We start from the raw sequence: 26,245 nt of genomic DNA, 5'->3' as shown, positions 1-26,245 counted from the left end.
GTTTTTTTTAAGGAAAGGATGGTGTGTCTCAATCACGCTGGGATGAAAATAGCCTAGCGAACTTATTTTTGTTCCTAGTCAGGTTCAGCATCCTTCGTGCCAGTTCTACAGTCATTAAGTCTCACAATGTGTTAGGTTGGTGGCAGTTTAAACAGATCCACAGGATTTGGCAATTCGTTGCAATTTTAAAATAAAGCCTAATCTTTTTTTTTTTTTAAGTACCCAACTTTTGGACGTAAACTTGCTTTCCTTTTAAACCCAGGTCCGAGGAACTCTCCCCGCCTACCGCTGGTGATGAGAGGAAAAGAATAGAAATGCCAATCGCCAGAGGAAAGTAACAATACAGAAATGAAGGAAGTAGAAAAGCAGAAAGATCATAATCAAACCCTGCTAACCATGCAAGCACATGAGAAAGTTTTCTCAGTTTGTAAGTCATTTTTCCTTCTGGCCCAGAACTAAGGGTTTTTGCTTAAGCATGTTTTATGCCCTCATTACGTTTTCTTAACAAGACCTCAAAAAGCATTCTGATCACCTGGATACTTGAATAACCAATAGAGTTTGGCCTATATGATCGTAATTATCAATGTATTTCATGACACACTAAGAAATAGACTTTAGGACTCACCGTTATTTCATGTGAAGAAAGAAAAATACTGCCATTTAAACTATGCAAAGCCACTGATACTTTTTAGGACACATCTGAAATTCATAGATGTTAAAATGTGAGAAACAATGGGTCTTGGAATCTATGAGATACTGTAATGAGCTGGTGTTCCAATGAGGGAAAGATTCTACAGGTTCTGTTCTGAAGTCTGAGATACTGTATTTGTAGTTCAAATAAATACGAGAAAAGTTTTATTATTGTGTGAATGACACTAACTCAGTAACTTTGGAGTTTGGCATCAGACTGAAATGTCTTCTATTTTCTAGAGCACTATTTTTTAAATTGACTTAAAATTCAATTTTATTTTTTAACAAATAGGCTGGAATGAATAGAATATAACGCTCAGAGTACACATTTAGTGTGGACAAGAAATTGCTTTGTGAAATTTTTGTTTCATTTGTGGGGAAGAATAAGAGTGTGTCCTATGTTGTGATTTAAACTGTGTTTCTTAGTGTGAGTTGCAATCAAATAGATTTGAAAAAGAATGTTCTTGGAGCACAAATAACATGCAAAATATACCCTCTGGGCTCTGTTTCTCTGGTTCTTTTCCTTTACTCTGGGAACTAAAACTACAGATCAGTAAAATAAGGCAAATCTCCTTGACAATCCTCTCCTGCGTCAGCCCAAATTTCTTCTATTGGTTGTTGAAAATAAACAGTCTTTTGTTGGAACGGAAAGCACCGTTCTGGAAGCAAGGTGGTGGTGGTTTACAGACTCTGCTAATTAGATGTGTGACTGGATGAATTACTCTCTGCATATCAAGCTCTGATAAAAAGTAGGGAGTTGGGGGGGGGGGCGCCTGGGTGGCTCAGTTGGTTAAAGCATCCAACTCTTGGTTTTGGCACAGGTCTTGGTTTCAGCTCAGGTCATGATCTCACAGTTTGTGAGTTCAAGGCCTGCATCGGGCTCCACACTGATGGCTGAGAGTCTGCTTGGGATTCTCTCTCTCCCCACCCCCCCCCTCAAATAAATAAATTAATTTTTTTAAAAAGTAGGGAGTTGGACTATATGCTGTTTAACCAATGTTATTCAACCTTTTTTTTTTTCAGTGAATGATATTCACATTGGAAACAAACAGCCAGGATTATGCAAATTATTGTCTAGTCTGACTACCTGTAACTGCTATCAACCACACTCAAAAAAAGTCAATGCAAGTTCATGAAAGTGAAGATATTATGGGACAACAAATGTAAGTGTATCTTTTGTAATTGTATTTTAACTGTTGCTAGTAATAGTTGCTTGTCATGAATGATGATTTTGACATACCTCACAATTGATTGCAACAAAATGATGTATCAATACATTGCAAATGAGAAATACATACTTTTCAGATCCTTTCACATCTAATATCGTATGATTTCAGGAAATGATCAAGCTAGCATTTTGATGTAATCACAACATAAACAGAAACTGTAATGTGTGATCCTGTGCTATAACTGAAAAATATCCTAAAACTCCCATTTGCTATGTTTACATACCTTGCAAGTTTGCTACTCTTAAAATTATTTTGAGAATAATATTTTTAATAAAACTTTTTAATATAATTGTCCAATTTTATTATAACTATTCCATTTTAACTCCAGTAAGAATCTCTTACGCCTAGTGTTTAATTCATTGTACATTTCTGACAATGAGAAGTTCTTTTTCCAAATCAGTTAAAGCACTGACAGGCACGATAATTTTTCCCACAGAATATGCATCATCCCTGACCTAGAATGAGAGAGATTGGCTTGAAGTTGTTTTCTGTTTTTTTGTTTTACTTTTGCCTATCCATTTAGACATTTATGTTGCCAAAGATTGCTAATGAAGATTTTAGGTTAAAATCCTCATTTTCCCAGAGAAGATTAACAGCAACCTCAAACATAAATAAGATATTCAATACAACTTTGAAGATAGATTTGGTAGATTATGTTATTACTCTTGGCCATGTAACTTGCTCTAACGAATGGCTTATGAGCAGATGTAACACATGCCAACTGCTTTTTTGAGTGCAACATTCAGGTCAATCTCTTGGTCTTGTGCTGCCTGGCCATGAGAAAGGTGTGTTCCAAATAGGGTCTCAGAATGAGAAAATATGTGGAGCAGACCTGAAACTGACCTTTAGAGCAGTACACCAGCAGCTGACCTGCAGCTACTAACATGAAGCAAGAGTGAATCATAAATATTTGTTGTTCTAAATCACAGAGATTTTTGAAATTGTTATATAGTATAATCTCACAAATCAGCTTAAGTGAATTTAAGCCAACAGATAAGTGGTTCAAAGGCTAAATGCACTGTAGAACAATAATAATCTTCAATTTAATAAAACAAAATAATAGACATCTACAAGGTGCCTGGCTGGCTCAGTCGGTTAAGTGTCCGCCTCTTGGTTTCCACTCAGGTAATGATCTCATGGTTTGTGGGTTCAAGCCCCATGTCAAGCTCTGTGCTGACAGCACAGAGCCTGCTTAAGATTCTCTCTCTCTCTCTCTCTCTCTCTCTCTCTTTCTCCCTTTGCTCCTCCCCCACTCAAGCACATGTGCATCCCCAGACTCCCTAAATAAATAAATAAATAAATAAATAAATAAATAAAATAATTAATAGACATCAACTAGATATGTGGTAAGCACCCAACCAAAAATTTATATTAGGGGCTCCTGGGTGGCTCAGTCAGTTAAGCATCCGACTTCAGCTCAGGTCACAATCTCACAGTTCATGAGTTTGAGCCCTGTGTTGGGCTCTGTGCTGCCAACTCAGCCTGGAGCCAGCTTCAGATTCTGTGTCTCTTTCTCTCTCTGCCCCTTCCCCACTCGTACTCTTTCTCTCTCCCTCCCTAAAAAGTAAGCATTAAAATAATTTAAATAAATTAAAATTTTTTTATATTAAAAAAGTAGTCTGGGGTGCCTGGCTGACTCAGTTGGTTAAGCATCCGATTGGGCCCAGGTCATGATCTCGGGGTTCGTGAGTCTGAGCCCTGCGTCAGGCTCTGTGCTCACAGCTCAGGGCCAGGAGCCTGCTTCGTATTCTGTGTCTCCCTCTCTCTGTGCCCCTTCCCCAGCTCACACTCTGTCTCTCTCTGTCTCAAAAAGAAATAAACATTAAAAAAAAAAAGTCTATTTGAAAAATCTACAGATTTTCTTGCAAAGTATTTACATATTGATTTTAAGTATTTCTGTTTAATATTATTTGTCTTAAATATCCCTCAATGAAAATTTGGATAATAAAATACAAAGAATATAGGCTTGTATTTCTGGCAATATCATGGCTTATATACGTCACTCAGTGATCACACTGGAAACAAAAATCCTGGAAAAATGTTTTAAATTCTATTAAATGTATTGATTAACTGGTAATAAAGAAATTAGTAGTTCAAAACTGGAATGAAGGCAGAAACCTAGATAGAGAGTTTCACTCCAAATGACCCCAAGGGCATTTGCCAAATCCAGTTAACATGAGCTTTGGTGTTCATGGCCTTATAAAAGACAAAACCCATGACCTGCCCTATGCCCACAGAAAGCTGCAGTTCCAAGGATTATTCACTTACTGTAAAGATGTATTAGAAATAAACTTGCCCCTTAGTAGCATACACACCTCTCCCCTATGTTCTACAAAGAAAATTACTGTCTTAAACGTGGCACCTAGTGGAGAGGGGAAAAGCAAAATCATATCTGAGAATTTAGACTCACAATCCAGCTCTTATGCACACAAAAAAATATAACTTGAATTCATATTACCTGGATGATCCCAGAAGGTATTCACCTGATAATTGAGAAGAATGACTGATAGTACTTTCAGACATCTGGCAGAAGCAAATGCCAGTCCTCTCTGGAGGAACCCATCTTCAATTTAAGCCTTAAAGAATAATAAGTAAAAGTCTTAGGAAAATAGCTCACATTTTAAAAAATAACAAGCACAGAAGAAAATAAGACACCATTAGTGAGAAACAGTGAACATAAGATAGCAAAAACATTTAAAAAGACTTCACATACTGAAATTACCAGACACAGACTATAAAATAACTATATAAAATATGAATAAGGGAATAAAAGATGACCTTGAAAATACATACACAAAACAAGAAAGTATAAAGAATAACCAAAGATATTTTTTAAATGGAACTTAAAGAATTAAAATATATAAGTTATTAAAATTTAAAACTCAGGGGACACATTTAATAGTCTATTTGACATAGCAGAAGCACAATTTAGTGAACTGGGAGGTAGAGATGAAGAAGTTGCCCAAATGCAATAGAAAAAGAAAAAAATGAAAAATATAAAAGAGACTTTATGTGACATTGAAGACATTGTGAGAAAGTCTGAAATGAATTGATACTCCAAAAGAATAGGAAAGAAAAAAATGTGGCAGAAGCAATATTAGACATGATAATGGTTGAAAACTTTCCAGAACTGATGAAAGATTCCAATTCACAGATTAAGAAGTCCCCCAGATCCCAAGCAAATTAAAGAATAATAAATCTACACTTATATACATCACAGCAAAACTATAAAACACCAAAAAACAAAAGGAAAAGAAAACTTTGAAATGAGTGGAGAAAAAAATAGATTATTCTCAAAAGTGTCTGGTAATCGACCTTCATTAGTAACAATAGAATCAGAAGACCATGGAATACACCTTCAGTGGGTTAAAAGAAAATCCAATGCCTATTTGAAGAGGTCTTTTAAGAAAGAGGCCAGGGGTGCCTGGGTGGCTCAGTTGGTTAAGCATCAGACTCTTGACTTTAACTCAGGTCATGATCTCACGGTCATGAGATTGAGTCCTGCATCATGAGATCCAGCCCCAAGTTGGAATCAGGGCTGGGTGTGGAGCCTGCTTAAGATTCTCTCTCCTCTCCCTCTGCCCTTCCTCCCCCACCACAAAAAAAGAATGGGGCCAAAACAAAGGCATTTTTAGGCCAACAAAAGCAGAGTTTGCTGCTAATAGTGATTCTCACTAATAGAAAGTCTAAAGAAATTTCTCTCTTCAGACAAAAATAAAATGATCCCCCTATAAAAGATCTGGAGTTAAGACTGAAGTAAGAGCATTGAAAGTGGTAAATACTTGCATGAATCTAAAACCCACCAACTATGCAAAACAGAATTGTTAAAATTATTTAATAATATTTTTAAAAGAAAATATAGCTATCACTCATGTTCCTAACATCAGAATAAGTCCAATCAGATTCTTACCTTATACCTACTATTAAACAGACCTCATCAGAGCAACTATTTTTCCCATTTGTATTATTAGTTCCATCTGGTATATGCCCTTAAAAGCAAAAACTAACTGAGCACCTGTGTAGCTCAGTCGGTTAAGCATCTGACTCTTGATTTCAGCTCAAGTCATGATTTCATGGTTGGTGGGATAGGGCCATGCATCTTGCTCTGTGCTGACTGCACTGAGCCTGCTTGGGATTCTCTCTCCCCATCTCTCTCTCTCTCTGCCCCTCTCCCACATGCTCTTTCTCTCTCTCTAAATAAATAAAAAATTTTTAATTGAAAAAAAACAAAAGCACTAAACATTTTCATTTATTTTTTTCTCTTATCCATATAGGCAAAACTATATTAATATTTTATTGATATTCTCTTTTTAAATAACTGTACTGCTGTAGCATTTTAAGTGTTTTTCTTCATGACATTTTTATTTCAAATTTGCATAATGTACCAGCGGAGATGATTTATTAATAATCAGACTAAGAAATTAGCATATATTTAGGAGATCATGATTTAGAGTAATAGAGTATTAGAGTTATTTTTCACATATCTATGAAGAATTAATGAGTCCCACCATAGAAGTCTAAAAATGAAAGTTCATCATAACAAATTATATAATTATGTATTCACAGGTTAAGGGCAATTAAGTCTTATTGAAAAGCTCTGCCTACCCTTTCCACCCACATTGCCTATTCAAAATTAGATGCATGCTATGACTTTTAACACTATCTCTGGAAATAGTTAGAAAATTTATGCTCAGGCTGTAAAGATTGACTCCTGAGGTTTAAGTCAGCCCAGGGGGCATCCTGAATTCCAAATAAATTTTTAAATGAAGAAGAAGAACCCATTTCTTTCTGATATCTACCTGGACTACACATTCCCAGCTATAAGTATGGTTTTCATTTCAATTTCAAGAGAGCATAGGGGTGCCTGGCTGGCTCAGTTAATGGAGTGTACAACTCTTGATCTCAGGGTTGTGAGTTCAAGTCCCATGTTGGGCATGGGACCTACTTAAAATAAGAAAAAGAATTTTTAAAAAGACAAAGTGTATAAAAAGCTGTTTGTCACAATTATGTAAACATGAAAAGCATAGGATGCATAATTCCTTAAATTTCCAAAGTTGTGGTAACTACAATGCAGAGAAATTATAACTTACTTTTTTTTTTTACCAAAGCTTTACTCTCTTTGTTTTCCTCAACCACATGAGATTATTTGAAACATACTTCTTTAATCTCTGTTGATGAAACCAAATCTATAATTTCACTGCAGAATGTCCAAATGAATTCCATTTCTTTATAGTTTTTAATGTTCGAGAGATTCTATATTATACTAGTATAGATTATTCCAGTTAGCTTTGTCCAACCTGTATTGTACATCTATAAACTTTCTGACAGTTCACAAGTAATTCATATAAACTAGATTGTACATTAATTCTTTCAATTTAATAAGTTATCAGTTTTTACTGGGTCCAAGGCCCATCCTAGTTACAAAAAAAATTAAGTATCTGTAAGTTACTCCACCTCTTTTCTGAAATGAATGGGAAGCTATCAAGAGACTCGCCCTATAAACTAACAGTGTTTCAAAACTCTCATTTCTGTTGTTCTCTGCTGGGAATGAAAGTTCCATACACACAACATCATCAGGTAGAAATCTCCGTACCACTCCCAGCAAGGACAGGTGTTACCTAGATGCCTTTTGTCAAATCTCCTAAGTATTTATTATCTTTCTAACTCCTCCAGAACACTGGTACCCAAAGGTGACAAGGTGAAGAAAGAAGACACCTATCCTATATTCCAGTAATGTCTGTCCAATGCATTCTTGTCAGGTTCATCCCTCTGTTCTAAGCCCTGTTGATATTTTCCCTTAGTTGTTTTCTGTCAATTCCCATGGGAGCCTAACTTTTGCCTGCTATTAAATGCACAGACAGCTGAGACCAGACTCCCACTCCAATTCTGCCACCGGTTTCCTTTAACTCTTAATCCCTATAACACCCTCCTGGAAATGGACTGGAGTTGGGATACATCTATTTATGATTTCATTTTTAAATGTCAGCTCCTTTCCAGAGATGGCCAAATACTTCACTGCTTGTGGTCCTATGGTGTTGATTACTTCTGTCAGCCAATAGTCTTGGCTGACAGCCAAGACAGTCTATTGGCTGTCAGCCAATAGTCTTGGAGCTGACATTGTTTGCATCCCAACCCCTCCTTCCTGAAGTTATTACAAAAGTAGTACACCATGAAGACAATTATCTCAACTAAGAACAGGGAAAATTATAGAGGAAAATGACCTTTATGCCAAAATAAGGTCAAGAAAAAAAAGGAAGTTACTATTAATGTATTAAAATAGACTGATTCGACATATCAACCAAATACAATGCGTGGACCTCTTTTAGATTCTGATTCAAAGCACTTTTACAAAAGACATTAATGAGACAACCAGGGAAATATTAATACTAGTTGGATATTACCTGATATCAAGGAATTATTGTGAATTGTTTTAGATATGATAATGATATTTGATTCTGGTGTTTTTAAATGTCTCATTATCCAGAGACACATGCTATATAATTGGGCCCATGCTTTAGAGAAAAAAAAATCCTTCATATTATGTCACTTTCTTTTCTCTACCTGTAGGTCAAATCCATGGGCATGTACTCTACACCTACTACTTGTTATTTTCTACCTGTAAGATAGTAATCATTTCCTCTTTGTCATGTCTATGATTATTTTTTGGTAAAAGTATTCAAGTGCAAAGCAACTCATGCAATCTGTTATTTGCTCCAAACCTCTGTTAAGCCATGGTGAAAGGCCAAACATCATATGAACTGTGGTAAATAAATCTGATTAAGCACGTTAACATGTTCAAATTTATATAAAGCTTTCTGCAAATACAGATTAGAGATGCTAAGAAGCAGATGTACTGATCTCCTTGGCATTCACATGATTCAGCTACAAATAGAATTTGAACAGATTCCAAATGCACAACTGTCAAATTCATAAAAAGTAGCAACAAAAAGTCAGTGAAAGTTTAAGCTTTGCCTGACTAGCACTGACTGTTTTCGGGGGGAGGGGGGGAGTTGAAAGTATTCTGTTAATGTTTTATTTCTTCAGTGCTAGTATTTGACAAGAACTAAGTGCTTTCATTTTATGCATGGATGTTCCCATTATAGCAGTTATAATCCAGAAACTGTTATGAGTTAATATCACTATCAAGTCCAAAGAAAAATCTCAATCAATTTAATCAATGTTACAAAGCTTATCAATATAACTTTGACTCACTGAACTAGTACAGTATAGTGCAGTTAACCTCCACCTCTAAAGTCAGATATATCTCAGTTCTAATGTTAGCCCTGCCATTTACTAGCCCTGCCACCTCACCCAGCCTCTTTCCTCATCTGTAAAGTAGAGTTAATTTTTTTTTTATTTTACAGTGTTGTTATGAGAATTAACTCAAGAAACATAAATTATTATGATTACTATCTTTGGGGAATATTACATTGTACACAATTTTACTAACTGTATTTTCACTTTACTCAGTGGTAAAAACAATTACACACAGACCGTATACTCTACCAACCTTACGTTGATACCAAGGCTTTGTGGCAGCTGGCCTAATTCTGAGAATTATAGAATATACATAGATGGGCATAACCTCAGGCTACGGAAGTAGATTTATCTAAGAATCTGTACATTCCCCGATTTAGGTATCAGTCTCACATGTGATGTAAGAATGAAAGCTTCTTCTACAGCAATCAGGAGATAGACTCAACTTCAGAGTTTTGTTTTCCATTCAAGTAAGACTTCAAACAGCCTTTAGAGTGTTGCAGTACATGGAGTCCACACTCTAAGCCAATCCCCTCTTGCCAAACTTATTTCTTAAGTTTACTATAATTCGGTTTACTACGAATCATAGTAAAAAAAAATTATCTTTAAGCACAATACAGGAATACATGCATTTCCTTATTCTTCTACCCTCACAATGTTTCTGATATTCAATAGAATATCCAGGATATCTTGTTTATGATATTCAGTAGATGTAAAAATCGCTTTTTGAAATGTTTTAAAGATATCAGATGTAGAGATTTGGTGGATTCAAATTAAACATTTGGGGCTAGAATATTTACAGGTGATGTAGTATATTGTTTTACTTATTTGATTGATTCATAGTTATTGATGCTCAGACTGATAATTGAATTAATGGTATGGCAGTCTCATTTCTACTTTATAAACTTATGACTGGGAAGTAATTTGTTTGGTATTACTTTGATACTATGCATATGCCCAGTTCCCCTTCTATAAAACTCATGTTTTAACACTTGTTGTAAACCCTTGCACAAGTCAATAATCTTAATAAAAATTGAAAAATAATTTTAATTCCATTATTCATTTTATATTCTGACATTTTTTCAGTAAAATAGAGTAAAAAAATATTTGGTTACCTTAAAATATGGTTTATGCAGGAAAGGAAAAATAAATAATTCCTTACTTTTAGTTAGTAATCTTCAGAGAAAAGATAACTTGGAGACTAATGGGAAAATCTGAATTTGGGTTTTAGGTAAGATTAAAATTCATTTATTGGAAAGGTTAGAGATTGTTAATTTTTAAAAAGCAAGTTGTAAAACTGCACAAGTATGAAACTATTTTGGTTAAATATATATATATTTATACGCATATATAGGGATAAATAAAGGTATGCAAAGATATACAATAAGCTGTTAACAGTGGTAATAGATGGGAAATATGGATGTTTTTATTCTTCTATTTTACTTATATATAGTTTCCAACTTTCTGTCCTGCACGTACTACTTTCATAGTAACAGAATTTTTTTTTTTTTTTAAGAAAATCACTATTTCTTACTAAGCCTTAACATATAGCTTCTGAATCATCATCAACACGAGACTAAACATTCCAGCATTAAGAGGCTGCCAGGGCATCAACCTAGCCGCTTACTTTTTTTAAAACCTCTCTGCTTGCAGATTTTCCTTTGCCTTTTCATCTTACCCATGGTTCATAGGGCTCAGCTCTAGATTCATGTAGCCTTTTCACTGTAGCAGTCCTCACGAATTGGCAACTTCTTTGTATGCTTCTGTTGATCTTTGGCAGAAATTCACTTATTTATTATTTAGTTTTTATGTCGTCATATTAGTTTTCTTCTTACCTTTCTGACTCTTCCTCATTCTTTGCAAGTTTCTCTCTCTCTGCTATTTCTTCATTGCTCCAAAATTTCATACTCAGCCCTCTTCTCTTTTCACTCTATATCTTCTTCCTAGAAAAGAGAGGAGAAAATGGATCTTGTGTTCTCATTCTTTTCAGTCTATCTAATATTTCTAGCCTAGTCCTCCCTCCTGAGCAACATAATCATATATATATAATCTCTAATTATTGTAATCTTCAGTTAGACATTTATGTATTTATAAGTTTATATACTTAAATATTTAGGTGTTCTCCTACCTGGATCTTAAATTAGAAATATGCTACTTTCAGAACTTTAGGGAAGTGTACCTTCCACTTTTATTTCTGCTATTTTCCCTAAGTAGAAAGAGCTATTTTATTTAATTGGTGATTTAAGAAGAAGAAAATAAGACCTAGCCCCTTTCTTGCCATGTTTTTCAAATCTACCTACCCACAACAGATTATGTTCTGTCCTGTTTCTCATTCTGTGTAATAAACTAAATACACATGGATCAGAGCCTGGGCTTGCTTTTACAGGCAGGCCTGAATCGTAACCCTGATTCTTTCTACATTTGACCTTACTGAGTGTGGAGCACTGATTCTGTCCAAGTTTATCTGTCCTGAAGACCCAAATTTTCCTTTTATTATGCCATCTCCCATTTGGACCTGGGGAAAAGTATTGAAAAGCTTCATTGTGGCTGTACGTTGAAGTCCTTTGTCTAAGCAGCCTTATCAGTAGGAAGGTGGTTTTCATCTTTATCTGACACCCTACCAATTGTTTCTGAATTCAGAAGAGAGTAAGATATATAAGGAGCTGTGACTGGCTAAGCCCCATTATTGATAGAACAATTATTGAGAACCTAGGTCTAATAAAAAAAAATGGAAAATGGAATCTTGCCAGTGTAACAAGAGAATAAAAGATCTCAGAAAAAAATGATAGCAATGATCAGATAATCAGCAAAACAAGAATTTGGTCATTTATTGCTGAATGCCTACTGTGTGTTAGGCAATGTTCCAAGGAGAAGTTCAAAGAGTTCGAATACTTTAAACAAAAGTTACCTGGTACTCTAATTTGACTGAGTTTTGAGTCATTATAATAATCAACAACAAAGCATTGCTTTATATTCGTTGATTCAATATCAATGATTGATTCAACATAATATTTGAGTTCTTATTGTTTATCAGACAAGCAATTCTCATACTATGATTGAATCATCAGAACAACTCTGACAGAACAGAATAGTCTAGATTATTCTGCAGCTGGAAAATCAATGATTTAACTGAACAGAGATTTATGTCTAATTTCAAAATGTTGGCTCTGGCTCCAGGTTGGCTCTGGCTCATGTCTTCCATGTGATGACATAATAATCTAGACTCTTTAACCTTGTGGTGCCACCATCTTAATATGAGTCTTTTTCCATGATTGTCCCAGTAGGAGAATAAACACTAAAAAATTTCATATTGGCCTTTCATGGCCTCATCTAGAAACTGACACGTGTCGATTGCACAGTATTTCATTGACCAGACAGAATCACATGTGCCCATTCAGTTGCAGGGGTGCTGAGAAATGACAGTCATTCTACTGAGCGCCCAGAAGAAAAAGAGAACTGAATATTGATTAACACTAGCAATTTGTACTATGAATAGCTATTCTTACTGTCCTTTTTGTATAGGTGAGGAAATGGAGGATTAGCAAATTTAAGTTAACTCATCCAATGTTACACAGAAAGTAAGTAGAGAAGGCATTATGTGAACCTGGATAATCTGACCCCTGAATTCATGCTTAACCTTTATCCTATAGTACTTCCCAACTCCACACTGGAGCTCTGGCAGAACTCCACCACTACTAGACGTATTTAATTCAATTTATTTAAATTTAGTTTAAATTTAAACTAGTTGTGCCAGTTACTGTAGTTTTGTCTGGAGGAAGTTTGGATTATTTGACCATATAGGTCTCTTCTAACACAGTTGGTTCTGTTTCAGTGGAGAACCATGACTAATATAACAACCTAAAAATTAGTCTTAAAAGAAGGTTAGGAAATGATACTTGATTAAATTTTAGGTTAAAAATGAGATTCTACGCAAATCTTAATTACTTTGATCTTAGAATATCAAGTGAAATCTCAGAATCCTAGAATAACCTACAGGTGTATGTCAATGTGTATTATATATTATATAACACAAAGTTAAAAAGAACTCAATGGTTATAAAATTCATAGATTTTTGCAAAGAACCTTGCAGACTGAAAAAAACAACCAAAACAATCTGCCACATATAGGCCTTAGTATATAGATTTTACTTAGGGTAGTGTTCTAATTGTCTTCACAAATTCAATATTGTGAGAATGTGTGGCTAGGTGTTACTTATCATTTTAAAAAGAATTAAGTTCTGTACAACTGAGAATGTTCATAGTCTCCAATTTTAATTTGTTTTCCCGTATATGATGCTGTTTCTCAAATATTTAATTGCCCCCTGCTGGTCACATAATTATAAAATTCCTAAAAATATATATTTCTCAGATTGCTTGTGATGACAAACTTCTAATGAGATACATTAAACTTTTTCATTAAATGAATTCGCCATGGATTTCCAGTGCTCAACTGAGATATGTAAGTTAACTGAGAGTTCTTAAATACAATCTTCTTCCTATAATATATATTTCATATTTTATGTCTCTTCAAGCCCTTTTTGAAACCATGTAAGGATAAATTATCAAACTGAGAGGGAAAAACAGTACTTTTTCAAGAATTTTTAAAACTGTATTTTATCCTGTCTCTGCTACCGCCTCTCTGGCTAATCTTGGACAAGGGACTTTAACTTCTTGATATCTGTTTCCTCATCTGTAATATTAAGAATAACTGACACACAATAAACTGTACAATTTAAAGTATGATTTGATAAGTTTTGACATGTATTCAACTGTGAACTATCGCTACCATAGTTCAAAATAGTGAACATATTTATCATTCCTAAAAATTTTTTGTGCCACTTTGTATTTCCTTCTTCCTGTCTCCTGGCCCTCCCAACCCTCTCCCATCCTCCAGTAACCACTGATGTGCTGTCTGTCACTACAGATTAGTTTGCATCTTCCAGAAGAAAAACAAATTTTAAGTTCACTAGTTTAAGATAGACTAAAATGAGGTACGGAAAAACTTAAATTATTTTTAAATATTAAAAACTTTTTTGAGATTCCTCTATCTTGAAGCCTGAGGCAACACTGTAATGCAGTGGCTAAAGGCTTTAACTTTAGAGTCAGCAGGTATGCTCTGGCATCTTGGCTGTCTCATTTACTTGTTGTGTGACCTTGGGCAAGTTACTCAACATCCTAACTGAGATGAACAATTTCCCCATACTTAGGAGAAAGGATTGAAAATAGCATCTATCCCATAAAAATGTTGTGAAATTGTGGCCTGTACATACAATACATTCAACCAATGGTAGCCCTATTTCTTTAGACATTTCAAAGAACACTAACCCAATTTTAAGTAAAGGAAACAACCCTGACTATTTAGCCAGTATAATCTTAAGGTAACCATTTTAGAAGTTTTATGTGAGAATTTTAAAAATTCAGTGTGCTAGCCATGGTGTCAGATGACTCTGACTCAAGTCCTTTTCTTAAGTCCTCCATTGGTTTTCCTTCCTCATAACTATTTCCCCAAGTGTCATGATTTTCCTTTCTTTGTAATTCCATCCCTAGCCAACAAGTGACCTGACAGTCATCTGATTTCATCTTTATGATTTGACAAATGACCAAAGTAAAGTGAATGATAGTCATTCTAGCAAAGTAGAATGAGTGGTGGCTACCACTTGAGGTGACAGACACCATGGAAATAGAGATAACTGAAGAAACTAGGTGTTTTTTTTTTTTGTGATAAATGTTCTTTAACAGTTTTCTCCTTTATATTCAATTACTTCTGTTGCTCTTTCTGAGCTGTCAAGATCTGCCAGGTCCATACTTGATAAAATGCTCTGTCTACAACAGAAACTAATTGAGCTCCACTTACCAGCCTAGCCCAATCTAATATCCAGGGCAAGTTCTGCTTTTATGGAGGAGAGATACTGCATCTTGGAATTCCTTTGTGTGCTCTTTTCAACGAAGTTTTAGCATTGCGTCATTAAAAATAGTCCTGAGAAATTATGTGTGTGTGGCAGATAGACCCTAAGGTAGCTCCCAGTGGTCTCTGTCTTCCAATATTAATGTCCTTCTTTAAGCTCCTACCCCTAAATATAGGTTGTAAACCTTAAAAATAAAAGGTATTTTGCCAGCCAAAAATGGATTTATTTTGGAAAAACAGAATTGCAATTCAGGACCGGCAAGTTATAGCAAAACTACTGATTGTCTAACAAAGGCAAAGAATGTTATTTTATGGAAAAGGAGGACATTGGGAGGGTTTGTTTTTGAACACAAATCCATTGGAGAAAAGCACGAGTCTAGGGCAGTGGCAGTTTCTCATTGGCAGGGTTACAGGGGTAGTTAGTTTCTTGTAGCAGATGCAATGTACATCTTTCCCTCTTGGGGCCTGTGATTAATGATTCTTGCCTGTTGAGAATGCTTGTTTCAGGGATCTGTAATTGACAATTCTTTCTATAATTGACACTAAGTGGTATGGCTTCCCATTCCAGCTTTTCCTTCTATTATCCCAAGTTCACTTTAGTGAGGTTTCCCTTTATTAATTTTCATAAGATGGAGCCTGTAAATTGCTTTGAACCAATATAATTTGGCAAAGGTGATAGGATATTATTCCCATAATTATATTATATTATAATATCATAGATGTGGTGGGATACATCACTCTCATCATTATGTTACATTATGTAAGAATCCATCTTGGTAGCAGAATTGTTCTTTCTCATTTTCCTGCTGGCTTTGATGAAGCAAGCTGCTGTGTTGTGAACTGCCTATGGAGAGGACCATGTGGCAAGAAACTCAGGTGGCCTCTAGAAACTGAAAACAGCCTCTGGATGGCAGCCAGCAAAAAACATCTAAAGCCCCGAGTCCTACAGCTGCAAGGAAATGGATTCTGCCAAAAATCTCAGAGAATCTGGAAGCAGATTCTTCTTTGCTTGAGCCTCCAAATGGGAACAGAGCCCACCCAAAACATTCGGTGTAACCAGGAGAGACCCAAAAGTGGAAACCCCAACTAAGGTGTGCCTGGGCTCTTAACCCACACAGAAACAGAGATAATAAAGTGTATTGTTTTAAGCTGCTAAATTTATGGTATTTGTTGCACATAAATATAAAATATACAGATTTTGGTATCTAGAAGTGGGGTGCTCTTGTAACAAATACCTAAAAATATGTCCATGGTTTAGGAACTGAGCAGTGGGTGGAGGCTGGAAGAATGTTGAAAAGCATGATAAAGCATGAACAGATTATCAGTAGAAATATGAAAATGAGGACATTAACATTGAGAACTCAGAAGGAAATGAGGAACATGTTATTGGAAACTAGGGGAAAGGGAATCCTAGTTGCAGACAACTTAGTAAAATTACCTCCTGCTGTTATGTTGAAAGCAGAACTTGTAAATGATGAATTTGGTTATACAGTTAAGGAGATTTCCAAGCAAAGTGTTGAAGGTGACTACTGGTTTATTCTTGCTACGTAAGAGTAAAATTCAAGAAAAGAGAGACAGTTTAGGGAAGAACTATTAAACAAAAAGGGATCAGGACTCTATAATTTTGAAAATCTTCATCCTCCCCAGATGGTAAAAATATTAACACTAGGAAATGGATTCTGAACACTATCAGGAAAGCTTGTTCTAGGGATGCCTGGGTGGCTCAGTTGGTTAAGCATCCAGGTTTCAGTTCAGGTCATGATCTCATGGTTTCATGGGTTCAAGCCCCATGTCAGGCTGTATGCAGGCAGTGGGGAGCCTGCTTGGGATTCTCTCTCTCTCTCTCTCTCTCTCTCTCTCCCTCCCTCCCTCCCTCCCTCCCTCCCTGTCTACTCCTCCCCTATTCACACTGTCTCTGTCTCTCTCAAATAAATAAACTTAAAAAAAAAAAAAAAAAAAAAAAAGGAAAGTTTACGCTAGAGAAAATTCCCAGGGAATAAGTCCACAACCTTTTGTTAAAACTTGAAAGAGATCAAAGGACAAGGTCTTTAATCACACAAAGGGCTTTTTCAGTAGAAGGGTGTGCCTCACATCTTCTCAATCAAACCTCTTGGCCTCTAAGAAGTTTAAAAGATGCTATTTCTCAGCCCTAGGCTCTCAGCAGGAGCCAAAGATAGAGATGAGGTTATTTTGAAACAAACTATAGCTTGTGTGGTCTTTGTCTAATGGAGTAAACCTCACTGAAATACATGAAGACCCATCAAGTTCTTGAGGAACTTATTTCAGCAAAAACAATGCCAGTTTGGAATGAGAAAGACAGAATTATAAAACAAAAGGAGGCTGCCAGACCCCCCCAAATTTTACTGGCAGGAAATAGGCTGATAAACCTACTCATGTGTAAATATGCTACCTTCCATAAAAAAGGAAAGATGACTCAGAGGGCTGAACCCAGAGGGCAGAATCAAGAGCCATGGAGGATTATCCCAAAGACAACGAACCTAATCAAGGAACTCCCAACATTTACCTAGTTGTATTTCAAAATGTTATGGACCAAGGACTTCTTTTTACCTTTCATTTTCCCCCTTTTTGACGTTTTTTTATTTATTTTTGAGACAGAGAGAGACAGAGCATGAATGGGGGAGGGGCAGAGAGAGAAGGAGACACAGAATCGGAAGCAGGCTCCAGGCTCTGAGCCATCAGCCCAGAGCCCGATGCGGGGCTCGAACTCACGGACTGTGAGATCGTGACCTGAGCCGAAGTCGGATGCTTAACCGACTGAGCCACCCAGGCGCCCCCATTTCCCCCCTTTTTGAACTGTAATGTTTATAACTATTATATTAAATCTGTGCCACCATTGAATGTTGGGTATGTTGGAGGCAGATAACTTGTTTCTTTTAGTTTCTCAGGTCCATAAATGAAGAGTAATTGTACTCAGGAACTATCTTTTTCTGAGTCCACTCAAAACTGGCAGCCTTCCAAGTGACAAGTGTTGTATATGATGGTTTCCTGTGCTTTTTTTCCTAGTGGTAAGATGCTTCTCCCTCATTTTCCCTTCTGATCTCCCACTACTATCTTCTATTTGCTGAAACTAACTAGTGACCAGTTGGCAAACGGATACTGGGAAATATGGTTTAACCTGGCCATATCCTGTGATTCAGAGTGTAGAGCAAGGGAGAGCCTGGGAATAATGAATCTGAGAGAAAATAGGCCAGTGACCACCACAGAGTCTGCACTTAGAGTGCTTTTTACACCTGGAAATTTGCTACAACTCAACCCTAATTTGGTCTGTTCTCGTGAAAGATTAGACCCTCTTTCCCATTTCTATCCTGTTTTTTCAACGTTTATTTATTTTTGGGACAGAGAGAGACAGAGCATGAACGGGGGAGGGGCAGAGAGAGAGGGAGACACAGAATCGGAAACAGGCTCCAGGCTCTGAGCCATCAGCCCAGAGCCCGACGTGGGGCTCGAACTCACGGACCGCGAGATCGTGACCTGGCTGAAGTCGGACGCTTAACCGACTGCGCCACCCAGGCGCCCCTATCCTGTTTTTGTCAGTGTCTTTTTGCCTGTTAGGTCAACATTTACTTTTTCCTTTATTGACTTAGTCTAATTGACAGGACCATTGCCTACTATCAAGACAAATAATTAGATCATTTTTCCTTTTCATTACGGAATTCCCCCAATAGCAATAATATAACCTTCCATTTTATAATGGAACCTTCCCTTCCACATAAACTATATTTTCCATTTTCCTAGTGCTTCATCTCTTTCACTGTACTTTAGCCATGTACAAACCATTTAAACCATCTACAAACCATTTAAACAGATGCTCATTCATCAAATTGAAGCAATCCCCAAGGTCTAATCCAACTTACATCAGGGAAACTCTTGCATACAGGAAACTAAATTTAGGGTTGTTTATGAAATCTCATTCCTAAAGCCCTGTGAACATTATCCAGTCTCTTCTTGGGTCTCCTCCCCACCACCAAGATCATAAAACTGAAGCTTCTCTTCATTTTCTATATCTATCCCATATTTCACCAGTTTCTCCTCCTCTAAAGCAAAATAAGCACCCCAGTTTCTTGCAGCCCGCATTCTCCACTTGCATCCTAGTGGATGATATAGATTATGATCTTAGACCACGTGATTACCAACAATGGTGAAGATAATTGTCGTTTTCTTAACTAGGAAGGGTATAATTCGTAAGAACAGACCTAGGAGTTCTATTAATCTAGTTGTATTGCCAGTCTGTCCTTGAGAGGCTACGTTGAGGTGAGGATATCAGAACTCTGACAAAATAAAGCTAAAGTTTGGAATAGACATCAATAAACCAGGGGATGCAGGTAATCCTAATTTCATCTGACCTTAGATTCTCTTCTACTTTGGCCCAAGACAGATTTGAACAATTTCTGAACCAAAACACACAGCCACTTAAACAGGGGAGCTATCCATTCCTTAACCTCTGTTTCCTAACAGTCCTAAGAAGGCTGCCCTGGGCAGCTGTCAAGAGCAGCAGTTCTTAAATGTTTAATGTTAAAAAATTATGGAAAATTCCAAAGAGCTTTTGTTTATCTGGATGAAATTTGTTGATATTTATTGTGTTAGAAATTATAGCAGGATTTTTAAAAAATTAATTCATTCCTGGGGCACCTGGGTGGCTCAGTTGGTTAAGCATCTGACTCTTGGTTTTGGCTCAGGTCATGATCTCACAGTTCATGGATTCAAGCCCCAGATCAGGCTCTGCACTGGTAGCACAGAGCCTATTTGGGATTCTCTATTGCCCTCTGTCTTTGCCTCTCCCTCCCCCCAACTTCAAAATAAATAAATAAAACTTTAAAAAGAAGTTGATCGATTTCTGGGGTGCCTAGGTAGTTCATTCAGTTAGGTGTCTGACTCTTGATCTCAGCTCAGGTCTTGATCTCAGGGTCATCAGTTCAGACCCCACGTTGTCTGTGCTGGGTGTGTGAAGCCTACTTAAAATTTTTTTTTGATTCGTTTAAAAATTACAATACCCATTATATTTTAACATAAATAACATTTTTTTATTAAATGTATTTTCCAAAATAATTCAGTGAGTACTATTGGTTTTACATTTTTGCAAATCCCTTTAATGGCTGGCTTTATAGAGGACAGCTCAGTTCTTTTTTTAATTTTAATTGAAGTATAATTGATATACAATATTAGTGTCATGTATACAATACAGTGTTTGACAATTATGTACATTACAAAATCCTCATCACAATCAGTTTAGTAGCTGTCTTTCACCATACAAAGTTATTACAATATTATTGATGATATTCCCTGTGCTGTACTTTCCATTTTTGTGACTTATAACTGGAAATTTGTACCTGTTTTTAAATTTTTCAATATTTATTTTTGAGAGAGAGCGATAGAGCATGAGTGGAGAAGGGGGAGAGAGAGACACACACAGAAATCCAAAACAGGCTCCAGGCTCTGAGCCATCAGCACAGAGCTCAATGCAGGATCAAACTCACGAGCTGTGAGGTCATGACCTGAGCCGAAGTTGGACACTCAACCAATTGAGCCACGCAGGCCCCCTGGCAGTTTGTATGTACCTCTTAGTTCTCTTCTACTATTTCACCTATCCCATAATCCCTTCCCCTCTGGCAACTCCCAGTTGTTCTTTGCATTATATGAGTCTCTTTCTGTTTGTTTGTTTTGTTTTTTAGATTTCACATGTAAGTAAAATCGTGTAATACTTGTCTTTCTCTGTCTGACTTACTTTACTCAGCATAAAACCCTCTATGTCCATCCATGTTGTTGTGAATGCCAAGATTTCATTCTTTCTTGTGGCTGAGTAGTAATCCATAATCAATTGTGTATGTTGTTTTTTTTTTTAACGTTTATTTATTTTTGAGAGCCAGAGACAGATAGAGACAGCACAAGTTGGGGAGGGGCAGAGAGAGAGGGAGACAAAGAATTTGAAGCAGGCTCCAGGCTCTGAGCGGTCAGCATAGAGCCTGACACGGGGCTTGAACCCCGAGCCATGAGATCATGACCTCAGCTGAAGTCAGACGCTTAACCGATAAGCCACCCAGGTGCCCCCATTGTGTATGTTTATCACATCTTCTTTATCCATTCATCTATCTGTGGACACTTAGGTTCCTTGCACATCTTGACTATTGTAAATAGTGCTGTAATATGCATAGAGCTGCATGTATCTTTATGAATTAGTCTTTTTGTTTCTTCAGCTAAATACCCAGAAGTGGAATTACTGGGTTGTATGATATTTCTCTTTTTAATTTTTTGAGGTAACTCTGTACTGTTTCCATAGTGGTTGCACCATTTACAGTCCCACAAACAGACTGGTGTGAGGTAATACCTCACTGTGTTTTATTTGTTTGTTTTTATTTTAGAGAGAGAGAACACGGGGGAGTTGGGGAGGGGACAGAGGATGAGAGAGAGAATCTTTTTTTTTTTTTAATTTTTTTTTAACTTTTATTTATTTTTGAGACAGAGAGAGACAGAGCATGAATGGGGGAGGGTCAGAGAGAGGGAAACACAGAATCTGAAACAGGCTCCAGGCTCTGAGCTGTCAGCACAGAGCTCGACGCAGGGCTTGAACTCATGGACCTCGAGATCATGACCTGAGCCGAAGTTGGCCGCTTAACTGACTGAGCCACCCAGGCACCCCGAGAGAATCTTAAGCAAACTCCATGACCAGCATGGAGCCTGACTCAGGGCTCAATTCCACAGCCACAAGATCATGACCTGAGCCGAAATCAAGAGTCAGACACTCAACTGGCTGAGCCACTCTGGTGCCCCCCTCACTGTAGTTTTGATTTGCAATTCCCTGATTATTAGTGATGTTGAGCATCTTTTCATGTGTCTGTTGGCTTCCTGCATGTCTTCTTTGTAAGAATGTCTATGCAAATCCTCTGCCCATTTTTAAAATTGGATTATTTGCTTTTATGCGTGTGTTGAGTTGTATGAGTGTGTGTTGAGAATGTATTTTGAATATTAACCTCCTATTGAGTATATTATTTGCAAATATATTGTCTTTCAGTAGGTTGCCTTTTCATTTTGTTGATCATTTCCCTCACTGTGCAAAAAAAAAAAAAGTTTTTAATTTGATGTAGTCCCAATTTTTAATTTTTGCTTTTATTTCCCTTACTTGAGGGGACAGATCTGGAAAAATAGTGCTAAGGCCAGTGTCTAATAGTTTACTGCCTATGTTTTCCTTGAGGAGTTTTATGGTATCAGGTCTTACATTCAGGTCTTTAATCCATTTTGAATTTATTTTCATATTCAGCATAAAAAAGTGGTCCCATTTCATTCTTTTGCATGTATCTGTTCAGTTTTCACAACACTATTTATTGAAGATACTGTCTTTTCCCTGTTGTATATTCTTGTCACATTTGTCATAAATTAATTGACAATATAAGCATGTGTTTATTTCTGGGCTTTCTGTTCTCTTGATCTATGTGTCTATTTTTGTACCAATACCATACTGTTTTTATTACTATAGCTTTGTTGTATAGTTTGAAATCTGGGATTGTGATACCTTCAGCTTTGCTCTTTCTTTCTCAAGATTGCTTTGGCAATTCAATGTCTTCTTTGCACAGTTCCATACAAACTTTAGGATTACTTCTTTTAGTTCTGTGAAAAAATATTATTGGTATTTTGATGAAGATAGCATTGAATCTGTTGATTGTTTTGGGTAAGTATGGACGTTTTAACAGTTTTAATTATTCCAGTCAATGAGCATATCTTTTCATTTGTGTCATTTTTCAATTTTTTTCATCAATGTTTTATAGTTTTCAGAGTGCAGATCTTTCACCTTCTTAGTTACATTTATTCCTAGGTATATTATTCTTTTTGGTGTAATTATAAACGGGATTGTTTTCTTTATTTCTTTTTCTATTAGTGTATAGAAATTCAACAGACTTCTGTATAATTGATTTTATATCCTGCGACTTTCCTGAATTTATTTATTAGTTCTAATAGTCTTTTGGTGGAGTCTTTAGGGTTTTCTACATACTGTATCATGTCATCTGCAAATAATGACAGTTTGACTTTCCCCTAATAGTTTGGATGCTTTTTATTTCTTTTTCTTGTTCGATTTTTGTGGCTAGGACTTCCAGTACTATGTTCAGTAAAAGTAATGAGAGTAGACATCCTTGTCTTATTCCTATCTTAGAGAAAACACTTCCAGCCTTTCACCATTGAGTATGATGTTAGGTATGGGTTTGTCATATATGGCTTTTATTATGTTGAGGTATGTTCCCTCTAAACACATTTTGTAAAAGTTTTTATCATGAATGTGAATGTTGTCAGATGTTATTTCTGCATTTATTACAATGATCATATGATTTTTATCCTTCATTTTGTTAATGTTATGTATCACATTGATTGGTTTGCTGATATTGAGTCATCCTTGCATACACTGGACATCCTGAATGATTCTTTCAATGTATTCTTTTTTCAGTTTTAATTTTAATTCCAGTTAGTTAACACACTAATGTATTTTTATTTTTTTATTTTTATTTTTTTTACATTTATTTATTTTTGAAAGACAGAGTGAGACAGAGTGCAAGTGGAGGAGGGGCAGAGAGAGAAGGAGACACAGAATCTGAAGCAGGCTCCAGGCTCTGAGCAAGCATTCAGCACAGAGCCTGATGCGGGGCTCGAACCCACGAACTGTGAAATCATGACCTGAGCCAAAGTTGGACACTTAACCGACTGAGCCACCTAAGCGCCCCCACTAATATATTTTTAAATTCAGTTTGATAATATTTTGAGGATTTTTGCATCTATGTTCATCAGGAATATTGGTTTGTAATTTTGTTTTTTTGTACTTTGGTTCTGGTAGAATGAATTTGGAAGCAGGCCTTCCTCTTCTATTTTTTAGAATAGTTTGAGAAGAATAGTTATTAATTCTTTTTTTAAAATTTATTTTCAATGTTTATTTATTTTTGAGAGAGGGAGAGCACAAGCAGGGAAGGGGCAGAGAGAGGCTCCGAGCACAGAACCCAACTCAGGGCTTGAACTCACGAACTGTGAGATCATGACCTGAGCCAAAGTTGGACGCTTAACTGACTGAGCCACCCAGGTGCCCCTGATATGGCCTTCTCTTTATGACTTTACCTGTGGAAGGTCCATTCTGCTAGTCTTCAGGTCATTTTCACAATGAGTTGCATTACATGTAGTTGTTGCCTTGGTGTGTGTCCATGGGAGGAGGTGAGCTCAATCTTCCTTCTGTTGGTGAATCTTCCCCTGCCTGTTGGTGAACTCTACTTTCTGAAAATCTAAAATCATTCTTGTTCAGTACATTACGATTGTTACCATTTAAACAAGAGAGTACTATTAACATCAGCGAACGTTTTACTTCCAAAATGAGGCTACCTTCTGAGCGGGGTTGCCACAGAGCAAATACAGGACAACTCAATTCTTATATCTACTTCTATATTTAATCTGTTCTGATATGTTGTTTTAGTTGAATTAAATTTAGAGAATCCAGTCTTATACACATATGTAATTGGAGAAGGAAGGAGAATTTTAATAGTTTTTTAAAAAAGATAATTGTGAATATTCTTCTTTGATATCACACCTCCAAAACCCTACGAGTGATAGTTTCTTAAAGATTAGTAGCAATGTGGAATCTGAAGCTGTATGGATGGACATTTGTATACTGTAACATTAAAATCCACTGATGTATAATGGGTGTCTTGAACTTTGAATGGAACTATGCATTATTTTGTAACATCATGCATTGGTCATTTGGAAAATAGTGGTTCACTGAGGTATACATATCTTCCAAATTCTGATACATCTCATTTTGAATTATCAAAAACTCACATTTATTACCATCGTCACTGATCTCATCAGAAAAGTCCTTAAGAATTAGGAAATTGTCAGGGTGCCTAGGTGGCTCAGTCGGTTGGGTGTCCGACTTCAGCTCAGGTCATGATCTCACGGTCCATGAGTTTGAGCCCCGTGTCAAGGTCTGTGCTAACAGCTTGGAGCCTGGAGCCTGCTTCCGATTCTGTGTCTCCCTCCCTCTCTGCCCCTTCCCCGCTCATGCTCTGTCTCTCTCTTTCTCTCTCTCTCTCTCTCTGTCAAAAATAAATAAACATTAAACAAAAATTTTAAAAATAATAATAATAAATAAATAAAAGAATTAGGAAATTGTCAAACTCATGGATTGATACAAGTTTCCCAAAATTCTGAATTTCTCTTGAAAGCTCAAATTTTATCTTTAACAACAAATGCTGCAGTTTGTTTTCATTGAAGTGACAGACTTCACTAAGTTTTGAGACAATATCTGCCAAATACCCAAGTCTGAATAACTGTAGTTTGTCTGTCATTCTTTCAAGTAAAAATGGTGTTCCATATAAAGAAAATGGCTTGTTCAACTCACAACCGAATCACATAAATCCTTGTCCTCAGGACAACCATTGTGCCTAGGTATGCAGCAGGAATGCTGTATGCATTTTGTATCATAGAATTCTTAAAAGACATGGAATTAGTAGTTCATGTGAAATAAAATGAGTAATTATTGCTATTTTATCAAGCATATTATTAAATGAAACTTTTTTTTCTTTGTGAGTATATAGCAGTGAAGAATGCAATGGCTATCAGTATAGGCTGGTATCCCTGCGATGATTTCTGTTAAGGCACCAGCAATTTTACCACCATTGCCTTCGTATTATAGTACAAATGTCAACACAGTTTGAAAGGCAAGTAATGTCTTAGTATTATTTTGTAAATAGTTTTGACCCTGTGGTTACTTGAAAGGTTTTCAGGGACTTCATATCGTCCACAGACCACATTTTGAGAACTGCTGGCCATAAGCGGACCTAACTTGTAAGTGTGGTAGCAATCCATTTTCACATAATTTGCATTTATGCACAACTTTTCACACTCTCAGACGAGTCTATGCTATTATAACCAATACTGGCCTAACTGCTCTCACCAACTTACTGGTAATCATGACCCATCATAGTCTATTCTGGCTCTAGCTCAGTCCCCCATTTCTAACCCTCCGTTCTTCTTGCCAAAATAAAGACTCCTGGCCTCTATTTTTGTCTAACTAGTCAAACCCCCACACTAATTTTCTAATGATTTCATTTTAATTCTTAATCTTGTTGCCAGGAACAAACCTAATCCTTCAGGGTAGAATTTTATTTCATTGTATGTGTTTA

The 26,245-nt window shown here is 36.4% G+C and overlaps 1 long non-coding RNA gene across 3 annotated transcripts in view; it reads left to right on the top strand.

The window, feature by feature from the left end:
* Nucleotides 1-26,245, top strand: part of LOC121040713 (uncharacterized) — a 184,275-nt gene that overhangs the window by 608 nt on the left and 157,422 nt on the right. For all 3 annotated transcript variants that reach the window (XR_005795413.1, XR_005795412.1, XR_005795411.1), the window contains exons 2-3: nucleotides 263-427; nucleotides 1,714-1,853. This is a non-coding gene — a long non-coding RNA (uncharacterized LOC121040713). The remainder of the gene's footprint in view (nucleotides 1-262; nucleotides 428-1,713; nucleotides 1,854-26,245) is intronic.

This window comes from Herpailurus yagouaroundi, unplaced genomic scaffold, assembly GCF_014898765.1.
Source record: "Herpailurus yagouaroundi ecotype Mexico unplaced genomic scaffold, PumYag 182, whole genome shotgun sequence".
Classification (NCBI taxonomy): domain Eukaryota; kingdom Metazoa; phylum Chordata; class Mammalia; order Carnivora; family Felidae; genus Herpailurus; species Herpailurus yagouaroundi.
Note: the sequence above shows the minus strand (reverse complement) of the source record. Positions and strands in the feature narration are given on the sequence as shown.